Raw genomic sequence first — 14862 nt, forward strand, 5'->3', positions numbered from 1 at the left:
TGAATTCTCATCTATTGCAGACTTAGAGTCAATATGTGAATTGTCCGGGATGAGTGACGTACCCTATAATGTACCAGCACACCCTATAGCAGACTCAGCATTTCCAGTGTCCATGTGGAGACAAATTCTTGGCTTGCAAGCCCGCACACCCTGTGCTACACTGCTTTTACTGTCAGATCTCAGCATCAGAGCTGGGGGTGCAATGACAGAACTGTGAAGGACCTGGACTGTGGAGAAGGAACTCTTCAAATCCTTCCAGGTGTGGTCTGATCAAAAAAAAAGAGTTGATTTGTTTTAAATAGGCTCAACACTGGCTAATAACGCGTTAGTTTTAATCAAAGTGGGCAGAGCAGCACTATTTAATTTCATGGTCTCCACCTCCTAAAGTGCTTACCCCTTTGTACACTGCTGCACCTAAGACAAGAGATCTGCCAGAATAAGCAGCTTTGTCAGCTGCTGGCTCCAGGTGCTCTTCTCACTGGTGGTGCAGGGGTATCCTGGAGCTTTTTAGACAATGGTAAGCATCAAAGGATTACTCCCAGCTTTATAAAACAGTGTGTGCACAAGCTAAAGGTCTAATAAAATAGTCAAAATAAGTAGTCAATGAAATCTGCTGGCTGGTCAACTATTTTGAAGTTGTATTATTTATTTAGGTGCCTAAAAATAAAAAAAAATTAAGTTCAGACAACCCTTTTGGCAGTCCTGATGAGTGTACCACAAATGTGTGAACTCTCACATTCACCAGTATGGACAAATCTTTAACTATTATTCCAAGTATAGTCTTTCTCCTCTTCTCAAGTAATATGGATTCTACTAGTGATGCTACAAGAGCAGAGGAAACACTGCTCCTTATTTGCCATTATTTGTTATTTCCCCAGCATTACCAGCCTATAGCAAAGCAGCGTGCTTCCATCCGTGGGAGACAGTGCATCGTCTCACCTGGCAGAAAGTCATGCTGTGCCAGGACATGCTGTGGCTAATAACGCGTTAGTTTTAATCAAAGTGGGCAGAGCAGCACTATTTAATTTCATGGTCTCCACCTCCTAAAGTGCTTACCCCTTTGTACACCGCTGCACCTAAGACAAGAGATCTGCCAGAATAAGCAGCTTTGTCAGCTGCTGGCTCCAGGTGCTCTTCTCACTGGTGGTGCAGGGGTATCCTGGAGCTTTTTAGACAATGGTAAGCATCAAAGGATTACTCCCAGCTTTATAAAACAGTGTGTGCACAAGCCAAAGGTCTAATAAAATAGTCAAAATAAGTAGTCAATGAAAATCTGCTGGCTGGTCAACTATTTTGAAGTTATATTATTTATTTAGGCACCTAAAAATAAAAAAAAAATTAAGTTCAGACAACCCTTTTGGCAGTCTTGATGAGTGTACCAGGAATGTGTGAACTCTCACATTCACCAGTATGGACAAATCTTTAACTATTATTCCAAGTATAGTCTTTCTCCTCTTCTCAAGTAATATGGATTCTACTAGTGATGCTACAAGAGCAGAAGAAACGCTGCTCCTTACTTATAATGCCATTATTTGTTATTTTCCCAACATTACCAGTGTATAGCAAAGCAGCATGCTTCCATCCGTGGGATACAGTGCAGAGTCTCACCTGGCAGAAAGTCATGCTGTGCCAATATTATTTATTTAGGCACCTAAAAATAAAAAAAAAATTAAGTTCAGACAACCCTTTTGGCAGTCTTGATGAGTGTACCAGGAATGTGTGAACTCTCACATTCACCAGTATGGACAAATCTTTAACTATTATTCCAAGTATAGTCTTTCTCCTCTTCTCAAGTAATATGGATTCTACTAGTGATGCTACAAGAGCAGAGGAAACACTGCTCCTTATTTGCCATTATTTGTTATTTCCCCAGCATTACCAGCCTATAGCAAAGCAGCGTGCTTCCATCCGTGGGAGACAGTGCATCGTCTCACCTGGCAGAAAGTCATGCTGTGCCAGGACATGCTGCCTCAGGACATGCCAAGGAACAAAGCAGACAGCTTATGAAACTCAGCATCAGTCATCAACCCTCACACAGCCTCCGATAGCTGGCATCCATGGAACTGTACATTAAGACAGTTTGACAGGCTGCACCATATGGAACAAAGGGAGAGGAGGAAAACCCTATGGTAATTTTAAGCACAGCTTAAAATTTCAGTTGCTTTGGTGTCTGGGTAGGCGAAACAGAAGGTGATTATTTTTGCTCACTCAATCCTGCATCCACTGAAAATTGTGTGAACAATATTGATGCAATCATACATTGGCTTCAGGATCATGCCCTGCCTCTGTCAGTGAGCCACGCCACAGTTAATACTGTAAGTACATGGTAGGACTCAAACACCCAAACTGTTGAATTATACTATTACCGCAAAATGGAAGAGAAGCAATGAAAACTCAAGTGGGTGCAAATCACCTCCAACTATAATTTCAGACCTCTGTTAATGGTGGAAGTGCTTCCTACCTCCCAGGTCATGGCATTTCAAGGATGTCTGATTAATAGGCAGATTCTTTCATTTCCATATAAAATCACAACTGTATTTTCCACCAGCTGGTTAGGATTAAATGTGAGCAAACAAAAGAGTTCATTGTCATCTCAGCTGCACATTTTTGGCTGATAGAAAAACAGATGCAAATACAATATACAATGATTTTCTGGCATTTATAGGAGTGTCGAATGCAGCCAAGTATTTCACAGAGTGACGTTGTACAGCACTGTAGTTCTGCAAATATATATCTCAAGGGCTTGTTGTTTATATATAGTGGTTTGATTAACAAATAGTTCTTATTTGTTGCCTGAAAACAACATCCTTATAGCAGAACTATTCCTTCCCCTTGGATAAAAGACCTAGTTCTCATGAGCTAGAAGTCCCAGCCACATCTGGGAGGGTAACAAACACTGTGACGTCCTCACTACTGACAAGTACAAAGCAAAAGTGGTAACTCTAGCAATCTCCCATTCAACCATCTTTTAAAAATCCAGTTCTACAGCCATGGAAGTGTAAATGTGAATAACATACGGTAAAAAGGTAAGCAAAGGTATGAACTTGCTAATTATTGCACAGTAGCTGCGGTTCACTGCAGGCTCACCCTCAGCTGAGGTCCTCATGACAAATGCAAAGTAGCTCATGACCCTCTCATTTAGCTCACATGCAAAGTGTCCCACAGAGCCCAGAAGACACCACAGCTTCTCAGCCTTTCTTAGCCTGTGCTTAACTATTCATCTGCTACAGCCTACGGATGGCAGAGTAAGCCCCATGGCATGAGCTTGTTCAGCTTTAACTGTGCTACTGTAAAAGTCGGAGGAACGCAGGTGGACTTTAGTTTTACAAAAATGGAAAACAGCAAATAACCAGAAGACAGATTCAACCCCATCAGACCTGGGCAAGTCCAGCCAAAGCCGCTCCCCTCAGATTTCCACAGGGTTTATAACTTTTCAGTATTGTCCTGCTAGATTTAAAAATTTAAAAGATTAGTGTCTTGGCATACTGATAGACATCCAGAATAGGTGGCTCTTGCTGTCTCCTTTCATTTTCTTAAGCTTATGAGGCATTTCCACACCCAGACCATCTGCAAGGGGCTGGCAGCTCTAAAGACTGCTCCTGAGGATAGTGAAATTAGGCAGCTCCTTGCCATTGCATCTCAGTGATCAATATTTTGTGGTGCCAACCTGAATGATTCTCCTGCAGTTTCCTGTAAACCTGGTTTTAATGCTCTAGTTATTGATTTCTTTAAATGCTCCCTGGTAAATTTACGTTAAGTGGATGCACTTTTTGCATATCTTGCTGATTCAGACCTACAGTATTAGCAGCCCCTCTTATGGCTCAATACAATCTGTATTGATTTTCAAACTGAATCACGCACCATTAATTACTTTACTCATTTCTGCTTCCATCAACAACCCACTGAAAGATTAGTTATCTTATCTATTTAGTTTGGGAGATTTAAGAAAGCATGCATTCAACCATACTGAACATTGTAAATCCAGCAAAGACTGTACTACATCATGTTCTGTTACTGGCTATAAACAGGTATTGTCAAATTGAACAGAAAAAGTCAGAAATATCACTGTCTTACAGTAGTTGGTATGGACTTAACTGTGTACACACACATAGGGAAGCTTCCTATTTCACAGAGAGTTTAATCTCACAGATTCAGCAGGTTAAAAACACACTGATGCCATGGGAAGAAAGCACCATACAAGAACAAGAAGCCAACCAGAATAACGTTAAAATTTTCCCAGCCTTTCATCCCAAGAGATTGTGTTAGGAGAGGATACCCAGAGAAAGCCTGAGACCAAATTGCATGCTCCCATTCATCTCTGAGGTTCCCAGGGTGCCATCATGTCACTGTCTCAGTATGAGCATGGAGTCTTCGACGTGGCTGCCTCTTCCAGCATCACTCACCAGGTTCTAGCCTAGAAAATGACACTGTGCTTTGGGTCTGCCCCAGAGGCTGATCTGCCTGACCAGGAGATGAGGGAGAGCAGCCTAGAAAGGCTGCCTCAGAGTCCACCACAGCTCTTTGAACAGAAGTGTTTTGGATGAGACAGTTGGGTCCAACAAATCAACATTTTCACTAGAATGTTGTTTCATAGAATCATTTAGGTTGGAAAAGACCCTTGGGATCGAGTCCAACCATCTGCCCCACTCTACAAAGTTCTCCCCTACACCATATCCCCCAACACCACATCTAAACGACTCTTAAACATGTCCAGGGATGGCGACACGTCCAGGGATGCCCGACCACTCTTTCTGTGAAAAATTCCTAATGTTCAGTCTAAACTTACATGGGGGTATTTCCAGGCATGTTTACTAACAGAGTCTTGGAGCCACAGGAGTCTTCATATGCTATTGCAGTTTCTTCAGCTTCCTTCCAAGAATACCCCCCTTATGGGTGTATCTAGGTCCAGAAGGCATCTCCCTTGCTGGTGAAGCTCTCCCAGTGGTGAATAGCCAAGTACCCACGAGCAGACCTGGGAGAACCAGCTATAACTATTTCCTGCCTGTATCCATATTCTTACTCTGGGGAAATGAACTGCACTCAGTGAAAAAAGAAGTAATCAAAACAGTTCAACTGTACTGTTTTCCTGGTTGAGCTTTCCCTTTTTCTCCCCCTTTAAATAAAAAGTCAATTAAAAGATAACTTTTTTTCTAAACCATTAAGATTGCCTCTAAATTTGTCTGTAAACCTCTTCTAGGACCAGCAGGGGAGGGGTAAAGCTTGACTGTCCTAGTCTTACTGTCCTAGACTCCGTGCCTCAGCTATCTGCCTCCGCCTGGCTCCAGAATGATCGTTCAGCGCCTTGCTTGTTATTTGCTGTAGACAAGTGAAACAGGCATTGCTCTTCTAACCGTATAAAGTCCACAAATCAGGCATAGCAATTACCCAGAGAAATGGGTGGAAAAACTAAACTCGGATTACAATGATTTTGAAGGTAAAATAAAGCCTGAAACAAAAGAAAACAGGGATTAGAAAGCACTGGTTTGAAGACACTTTGATGTGGCTCCCAAACAAAAGAGAAGATATTGAGAGAGAGACTGGGAAGACTCAGCATTAAATCCCTGAATCACTACTTCCAATTCCAAATACCATCAGGCCATGGTGATCAGAAAGCCAACGTAAATTTTGTACCAAATCTGCCTTGCAGGTGCAATATTGAGAATTACGCTGGATGTCAGAAGAACAGAATTTTGGAATATTTGACAAATATTGCAACAAAAGGTTAGAGAGGTAACACAACTGAGGAAAAAAAAAGTGCCTGTAAGTCCCAGACATCACCTACTGTCCTGCAGGTCACTGCTTGGCCTGGGCAGCTGCGAGCTGCAGCTGCAAGCTGGAACTCACAATTTTCGTTTCCTGAGCCTGGGAAAGCAAAGCAAGACAGATTTTTCTCCTGTGCCACACTTTCACGTGGAAAGGACCTATATGATTCATTCACTAACATGCTTTCACGTGACAAGCTGCAAATATGACCAGGAATTTATAGAAAACAACTGCTAGTTTACATGGTCATTTATGGACAGATTCACAGGACACCAAGAGGAGCCATTCTAGACTCTTTCTTAGATTTATCGATCTCTCAATGCTTTTCAAAACAATGCATTTGTGAACCAGGAGAAACTGTCTACTAAGTAAGGCCTATTTTTAAAATACCGGCCTTCTTTCCTAAAGCAGCTTAATTTCTAAGGAACCTTTCTAAAAGAATTTAAAACACTGTACAACATTGATGCTACCAGGAGTTATCTGCAGAAATGTGAGGGTTTTGGTAAAGAACAATGCCATATCACCCTTATCCGAGCATTTAGCAACTATCAGAAGAGATTAAACCCACATTAAATATGACACAGAGTCATAAGCAGAACCAGAAATACATGTCTGAATTCATAGCTCCTCCTTTAAGTCAGGCAGAAAGCTCCTTTTCCTGAGAGAAAGCTTCTCAAATGGGAGAGCTACATACATCCACCAACCTCCTAATGGCACCTTTCCATCTTAGGGTGGCTGCCTTTCTGGTTGTGGCAGGTACTGAAAATTTGGTCTCTGTCCTGTCTCACCAGCAATGATCTGGTCCAGCATTGCCTAGGAAGGACTACTGCAGGCAAGCAAAAGCAGAAGTTGTCTGGCTATGCCCCTGTCCTAACACATTTTGGCTCATGGAAAAAGCCAGGCAGCACAGGAGAGGTTTAGCATGGTATTTCCTTGAAGGATAATTTGATGAGAAGGGAGACAGATGGCTGGAGAGTGTAAAATGCAATATAAAATGAAATACCGGAAGGGAGATAGAAGGAAAAAGGGGTAGAAGAGACAGGTTGGCATATACAGGCAGACAGATAGGGGCTTTAATGGTGATGCAGCAGACAGGAGGACCCCAGCCACAGCTGCACACTGTCACAGTTCCTCCCTGACAGCTGGGAAGCGTTTGCCTGCACCGTACAAACTGTGGGCTAAAGAAAATACAGGAATCAAGATGCAAGGAGACATGCTAGAAGTGGAGAAGCAGAAGAGAAAAGGGAGGAAAAAAGCAGTGTAAAAGAAAATACATGCTGCCTCTTCCTATTCATGCCTTTTGGTGACAGCCTGTGAATGAATGGATACAATCTGTACATGGCATGGACTAGCACAAGGCACAGCACCATCCTGGGCAGGAAGGAGCCCCACTGCCAAAGTTAAGATCCTCCTTCCCAGCTCCCAGCGCTGTACCTAGGAATGGCAGTCGCTCCCGGGTGGCAAAGAAGCCGAAGCAACATTGATTCTCCAAAATACCTCTGCCCGCAGGGAGATGCTGACCTTATCTCACACTGAAGAAGCAGGTGCCAGGCACAGCCGCCATATGGCGGGGAGATTAACTGCCAGCATGTGCTGAATAAGAGTCACAATCTCTTATTAGCCGAGCGGGGGATATGCCGTGGGTCGCATACACAGTGCCATTCACAAGCTCTGTTGTCCCTTCGCAGCAGCTCCTTTGTCACTTAGCCAGCACAGGTGCTTAAAAATTAGATTTTCTCCACAGGAGGCCTCGCTCTGCCTTGTCCTGGTAACAGCAGCTTTGTACTGAGCCCACTCATTTCCATAGCAATACCCTGTGCTCTCGCAGGGGAGACTCGGGGCTCATGGCAGGGAAGCAGCGTTAGGGAGGGAGCAGGAGCACAAATGTTGGAACGCAAATGCTCTGAACTTGTAAAGAAAAGAGATGATTTTTTTTTTTCAGGCAAGACTACCAGGGTTTGGGTTATGTGAGCCCACACCAGTCTGACTCTCCTGGTGACCCCCACGGGCACAAGGCAGAGGACACATCACCCTCTTCTCTGCCCAGAACTTCTCATCAAACTGCCTGGCAGAGTTACAGCTCACCACAGGGAGAGACTGAGGCATGGAGAGAACGTTGCTGAAGGCAGCCAGCAAGCTGAGATCTTCACCAAACAGAGTCAGTTTTATTTCTAGTTTAATTGTTTCTTTCTTCTCCAGTTCAAGTTCCAGCTCATTAAAGGATGTGCATGAGGAGCTCCAGAGAAGATAGGTCCTCTCTTTTCCTTGTCATCCTCAGCAGCTCCTAGAGCCAACAAAGGCCCTGTGAACACAGGTACGATGGTACCTGATGAAGAACTGCGGCCACCTGCATTTTCAGCAGTTTAACACAGCTCATACTGAAAAGCAGTGGCAGAGCCAGAAATTATAATTTCATCTCCTGAGTCTTGATTCAGGGCCAATATATCACACTCCCTTTTCAGTCTCTCTATGCTTTCATAAGCATTGCTACCTACTAGCATGGTAGCCAGCTCCAAACTGCCTCCAGGTAGCTCAGATATAACTCAGCTATATCTACAGGAAAATGCCTGTCCTGAAAAGAGTTCATTATATTTACAGCTACTGGGGATAACTAGAAAAAGAATTTTTTCTAACCCATTCTCAGCATTTTAGAGAGGGATTCTTTATCAGGGAGTGTAGAGATAGGATGAGGGGTAGTGGTTTTAAACTGAAAGAGCGTAGATTTAGATTAGATACTAGGAAGACATTATTTACTGTCAGGGTGATGAGGCACTGGAACAGGTTACTCAGAGAAGTTGTGGATGTCCCATCCCTGGAGGTGTTCAAGGCCAGGCTGGATGGGGCTTTGAGCAACCTGGTCTGGTGGGAGGTGTCCCTGCCCAGGGTAGGGGGTTGGAACTAGACGATCTTCAATCAAACCTATACTTCTGTGATTTTCTCAGGAATTCCTAGGTCCTTTTAATTGAGCTGCTTTTTCCTCCCATGAAGCAGGAGTTTCTTGCTCCAAAGAAAACTTTTCCGTGCTAGCCCAGTGGATAGCAACTAAGAGGAATATATGGATGCACAGAACTGCTATAGATCACAAAAGGTGCAAGACAACATATACAGGAAGAAAACTTAAATGAATTAGCAACACATTTTAATGAACTATTATTAACAAGCTGCGAGTTGAACCAGGTCAGAACTACACCAGTCTCTCACTGAAGTCCTCAGCAATGCTCTGAGGCAGTTCAGGGGCACTCTCCCCTGTGTAGCTCCCATCCCTGGAAGCGCTACCACCCTCAAACGTTCTGGTGGTCACCCCAATACTAGCTGACCCATGACTTCTTCCCCTTTCAAACACTTGGCTTTCCTGTGAAGCCCACAATATTCTCTTGTTTTTGGATCTTGCCCGAGCTGTATTCAAACCAGGGCTGTTACATCCGTGCCAGCTACAGCTCTAGCACAGCAGCTGTGGAATTATGTGTGTTGTCCCCTGGGACACCACCTCACCCCTGCCACTTGTGTCTCTTCATTCCCTGCCAAGTATCATGCCAAGTTCTTCTGCATCAATTTCTGAGCTGAGACTGTCTCTCCACTTATTTCTCTCTCCTGCCTGCTATTGGAGATCAAAGTGACGGCAAAAATAAGACACACAATGCCACTTTTCATCCCCAGCTATTTGTCCTGAAAGTCTCCTATGCTGCCTGTGAGTCACTTCAGCTCCTGTCAACACCCCCTGTGAGGCAGTTTCTGATATGCAGCACTGAGCCCCAATTTTAGTCAAAGCAAACATATATAATCAGACTGTTTCTGTTGTTGGCAGCCTGAGAAGCTGAGGAGTCAGTGTAAGGGGAAGCCCCTCTGCTCCCATAGCCTCAGATCTGCACCACCAGCACTACGGGCTCTTCACATAAACCAAATGTTCTTGAACTGCTGCCCTCTGCTTGGGCTGACATAGGAGCTGCCTGCCACGAGGTCTAAATTTGGATTCACAGCAAGTGTCTCACCTTGACACTCCGCTAAAAACATGAGTGTCGCGGCGACCTCAGCCCTGAAGTGAGAGAAACGGCATGTAAGGACAGCCCAGAGGATGCTAAGGGCCTGGAGGCTACACCCCAAGTGTTTACTGGCAAGATTCCCAGGCCCACCCTTCCTGTTCCCAAAACAGAGGGAGGTCTGTGGTATGATTAGCCATCGATAGACACCAGCTTGGGGAGTTTCTCCCCACCAAGCAAATCCTTTCTACCTGTAGGAGACCAGCTTGTGGCAGGTTAACTCTTTGTCAGACTCAAGATAGGGTCCTTGGAGCCTCACAAGGTGTCTGCAGGGATACAGAATTACAAAAAGGTACTTGTTTTTATAAATGAGCTGGAGGAGGATCAGGTCCCTTCATACTGTCCTTTCTGGTTTTAATATGCTATAAATGACCTGCTTCTCTAATAATTTATGCATAATGAAGAACGATTTCCAGCAAGAGGCCAAACAAAAGCAGCTCTGAACTTCCAAGTAATGTACTGTGTTTGTTTTCAGTTAGTATAGTAGCCTTAGGAACAAGCAGCTGTTTAGACACAAGGTCTCTAATGGAACAGAGAGCCCATCAGAAGTTAGGCAGCATCTAGTCTGCTGAACAGCGGGAAGAAACATGTTCCTACCCTCATGCACCTTACTTATTTGCCTAAGGACCCTCCTAATCTGGAAATTCTCCATTTTTACCTGCTCTGGAATTTCCTTCTTCTGCCTCCGGACAATTCCTTTTCTCAGGGGAGCATCATGCCTGCCCTGAGATTTTACTTGGTTGGTTGGGTTTGGTTTTTTTGGGTGAGGAGTGGAGATGGAGGGACGAGCTCTTCTGCACAATCGTGTCCTCAGCACTGATCAGCCCAGGCCTCCTGCATCTCCATGCAGGCCCAGTGAAGACAACAACAAATGCAGCAGGTCTACACCATGCCTCCAAATCCACACAGGAATTAAGCCCAATGTGAGAGGATGTACAGAGGAGGAGAGATTATAGCTGTCTAATTCAGTGTGCTCTGGGCACTTAGGCCAAACAGAGCATGGAAGACACCTCCATTTTATCTACTTACATTTCTGTACTATGATCTTTTGTGGGGACTAAACATTAGCAGATTAGAGCTGCCATAAGCCACCCAGAAAAACCATCCCGTGCTACGTGCATTTTTTCCTCCCTCCAGGCCAGAGCAGACAGGATCTTGCTACCAGACCCCAGCAGAGTTGTGCCTGGCACCTCCAAGACCCGATTGGCACGTTGATGTGCACTTTGAACCACATCTGCCATGTAATATTGAAAAGGATGGGCTTGGTCTGAGAACAGTTTGGCTCAGAATCACCTTTTGTTAAACAGATCTGGCCTGGGCTTGGCTGTACTACAGTATGAGCATAACAACATTTATTATAACGAACCGTGACTGAGTACAGGCACCCTTTTTCCCCAGACTCAATTCCCATAACTACGAAGAAGTTGGGTTAGTCCTAAAGCTTTCCTTTTCCTTCACAAATTCACACTAGTAGTGACTGTTAAAATTGTTTTATCTGCAATCCACCTGTCCATGTCTCTTCTCAGCTTCTGGTCCCAGCCTTGAGGTTGTCCAGATTGTTCCTTTGTCCTTTTAAGACCTCTGCACCAAATCTAATCCTCAGTAAGCAATCAAATCTCCCCATCTGTGCTTTTACTATTTCCCTTGGCACCATGGTATGACTTCTCTATTTTAATTAACCCGAGCTGGATGCCTTGTCAAGACTTAGCTGCTCTGATTTCTCATTATGTTATCATAATACCATTTAGCAACACCACCCTTCTCAGCAAGGAAAACTGGTTCCAGCCCCTTGAAGGCAGCACAGTGAAACAAAGAGCACTTGCCAGGGCCCACAGCAATATTCAGTCACATTCTTGTTAACCTACTGCATTTCCTTCCCAGTGAACGCACCAGTTCTTGCCTACTCACAAAAGCACATTTTAAGATACGCTTTCTTATTTTGTTTTTGATGGTCATGATCACTTAATTTCAACTTTTTAACTCCTCTGTGCATTGCTTGATGAATGCCCTCTACATGTACCTTATTAGTGACAGTATTAATGTACTTATTACCAGCACCAGTTGTTAGTACTCCGCACCATTGTTTGCCCTTTTCCTGCCAAGCAACTTCAGTTTGTCCTGAGCCTTTTCTATATGTTGCAGCAGCTGAAAATCCAAGGTCTATCAGTCACTTTACAAAATGAGAAGGAAGACTCTTGCTTTCATTTCAGTACAGACATTTCCAAACCTGCTTAGCTGGGATACCAGTATTAGCAGCAGCAACTGAGAGGACAGCAATAGCTCCCAGCTCTGCAATGGGCTGTATGTACTGAGGCATGACACAAAATTCTTCTATCATTTTATTGCGGCCTCCAACCCATAAACCTTGTCCCCAACCCCTTCCTTACCCCAACCTAAAATACACCCAGTCTCAGCAACACCTTACCCTTGGTCTCAGTCTCTTCACCAGGCCTGTTTCCATCTCTTAAATTGTTGTGTGGTTCCTGCAGGTGCTGCGAGTTGCCATTTGTGCACAAAGCATCAAGTTAGCACCAGGGACCTGTTTCACAGTAACTCGCAGTCAGCTACTTGGTGAAACTCCCTTTGCAGGCACAAAGCAGAATTAGGCACAGTCTCTGACACACATCCACCATCAGGCTCACTTATAAAGTTCTGGAGAGGTTGCGTACCTCTAATGGTGTGTGAGTTGTCCTCTGGGAGTAACTAGCACTGGAAAGAGCTGTGTGTGAAAGGAGTTTACCTACATGGCCCTCATGGCAGGAAGATGAGACTTGTGTCAAGCATCCTGCAATTTAACACTGGGCAACATCAGCAAAAGGAAAGAAACACAGGAAGGTGTCATTTGGACAAGCAGCAGTGACCTGGAGGAACAAATACAAGGAAGTATTGTCTGCCACACTCCAAGGAAGAGACCTCCAAAAATAGCCTCTGTTGCCTTGTTATAGGCAGAATAATCATAGAATCATTCAGGTTGGAAGAGACCCTTGGGATCATCGAGTCCAACCATCTACCCTACTCTACAAAGTCCTCCCCTACACAGAAGGGATCTCTCTCAAAATTCCTCAACCAAAGCCAGAGCTGAGGTTGATTAAAGCAATTCTTTAAATATTAACAGAGTAATGTCAATTTACATTCCCTGAAAACTTATTTCTGTTATTTCCACACCCCCCTCGCCTTAGGAAACCCTGCCAAATGTAAAAATTTTAAGCAGAACTGGTGCAACAAGACGAAAGGCAAGGCTGTAATACCAGTGCTTCCTCTTTTGTCCATGAACTTGAACGACAACCTCACAACCCTAAGTCCCAGATCTCAATTTGTTTTACATGGACAAAAAGAACAATTAACAGCCACTTATATAGCTCCCATATATTGAGAAAGCAGGATTTTGTATTCTGAGGACAGGTTGACAGTATAAAAAGACAAGGTGTTTTAATGTAGGTGTTGGGTTGCAGGAATAAGGCTGCCCAGTCTCAGGACTGGAGAAGCTTTGAGTTTGGCCTACAGGAATTATGGGCTAGAAAGCTTAAAGTGAAATTCAAAGCCAAGAAATTGTTTCCATATTTACATGGAAACTTATTCAATGTTTGATGTCATGGGCTAGAAAATGAGTTGACAAAGCTTAAAGTGAAATTCAAAGCAAGAAATTGTTTCCATGTTTACATGGAAACTTATTCAATGTTTGATGTGGAGGGCCATCTAGTGGAAAGTCTCTTGGTTTGCAACAACAGCTTAAGTATAGGTAGCATTTGACATCAGTCTGAACAAAGGCATCTTTGCTTGTTAACATCTCAGAAACGCATTTTATGAGCTTTTCTTTTCAGACGGAAGGCTTCCCTGCTGAGACACTACAGCATCTGCAGGAGAGCCTTTGGAACAAGGAATCAAGCCTGTCTCGCTGCAGGATCCTTTGCAATAAAGTGTGCATTTCCTAAAATGAGTTTCCTTTGACTAATGACTTCAGGAAGCTTTCCTTAAAAAAAAAAAAAAAAAAAAAGGAAAAAACAAAACCCAAACACCCAGTTACAATTTTTGTTCTCATTAATACAAGTGCAAAAAGGGCTAAACCCAAACGCCTAGTTACAATTGTTGTTCTCATTAATACAAGTGCAAAAAGGGCTCAGTGGCACTGTCAGCAGCATACTGGGATGGTATAGAAAGGCATTAGTATATATGTAACATTCTATCTCTGGTATTTGACTGAATTAATCAGGTAGCTGTGCTGGCTGATTCTTGGTATTTTTTCCACAGAAATATCAAGTGTTCTGAGCGAGATTCTCTGGTCAAATGACTATGATAACCCAGAAAATACTGCAGTCACTGCAGAGACGTTCACCCAGTTACCCATCTGTGCAGTGAGGAGGGTGAGAAGTGGGTTTTACAGCAGTTGTAGGGTTACCCATAAATCCCACTGTGAATCTGGAAAACAACTAGGATTTCTGAAAGTATGGAAAAATCTTCCACATTTAATTTTTTACCATTTTCTCATATTTTATTTAGTGCTGCATTAAAGCTTATAAACAGTTGCTGCTTAACAGAGGGCTTTTCTCATTTTTTTTTTTTACATAGAAAGTAGCTAGTTGAAGCACTGTAACAAAGCCTGCTTTTCTGGGACCTCGTAACCTGTTGTTGATTAACTGCATTTGGTTTCTAAGCTGCTAACTTGCCTGCAATGCTGCTTATTTGATTTCTAATAAAAGCAAAGTTTCTTTTCCAGCCTTTTTTACCCAGCAGAGGTACTTACATGGCCCATCTCTTGGGCTTGCCACCTAGTTTCATGAAACCTTTTAAAAAAAGGCAGTATTTTCTGAGAGCTCTCACAATCTTAAGATGCGATAAACCAAGCTAATAGGTGTAGAAGTTATTCAAAGGCAGGGACATCTAGGCAGGTACAAACAACAAGATTTCATACATATTGCTGATCTGGAAATTAAGCTAAAAGAAATTTAAATATTCTTATAAATCTCCCTGTTAAAAATGCTTTAAGAGTTTGCAACCAATTACTTCATTCCATGAAGGCTGACTTTGGCTACTTATTTCTTCTGTATCATAAAGAAAATTAAAA

This window comes from Calidris pugnax, unplaced genomic scaffold (genome assembly GCF_001431845.1).
Source record: "Calidris pugnax isolate Ruff unplaced genomic scaffold, ASM143184v1 scaffold117, whole genome shotgun sequence".
Lineage (NCBI taxonomy): Eukaryota > Metazoa > Chordata > Aves > Charadriiformes > Scolopacidae > Calidris > Calidris pugnax.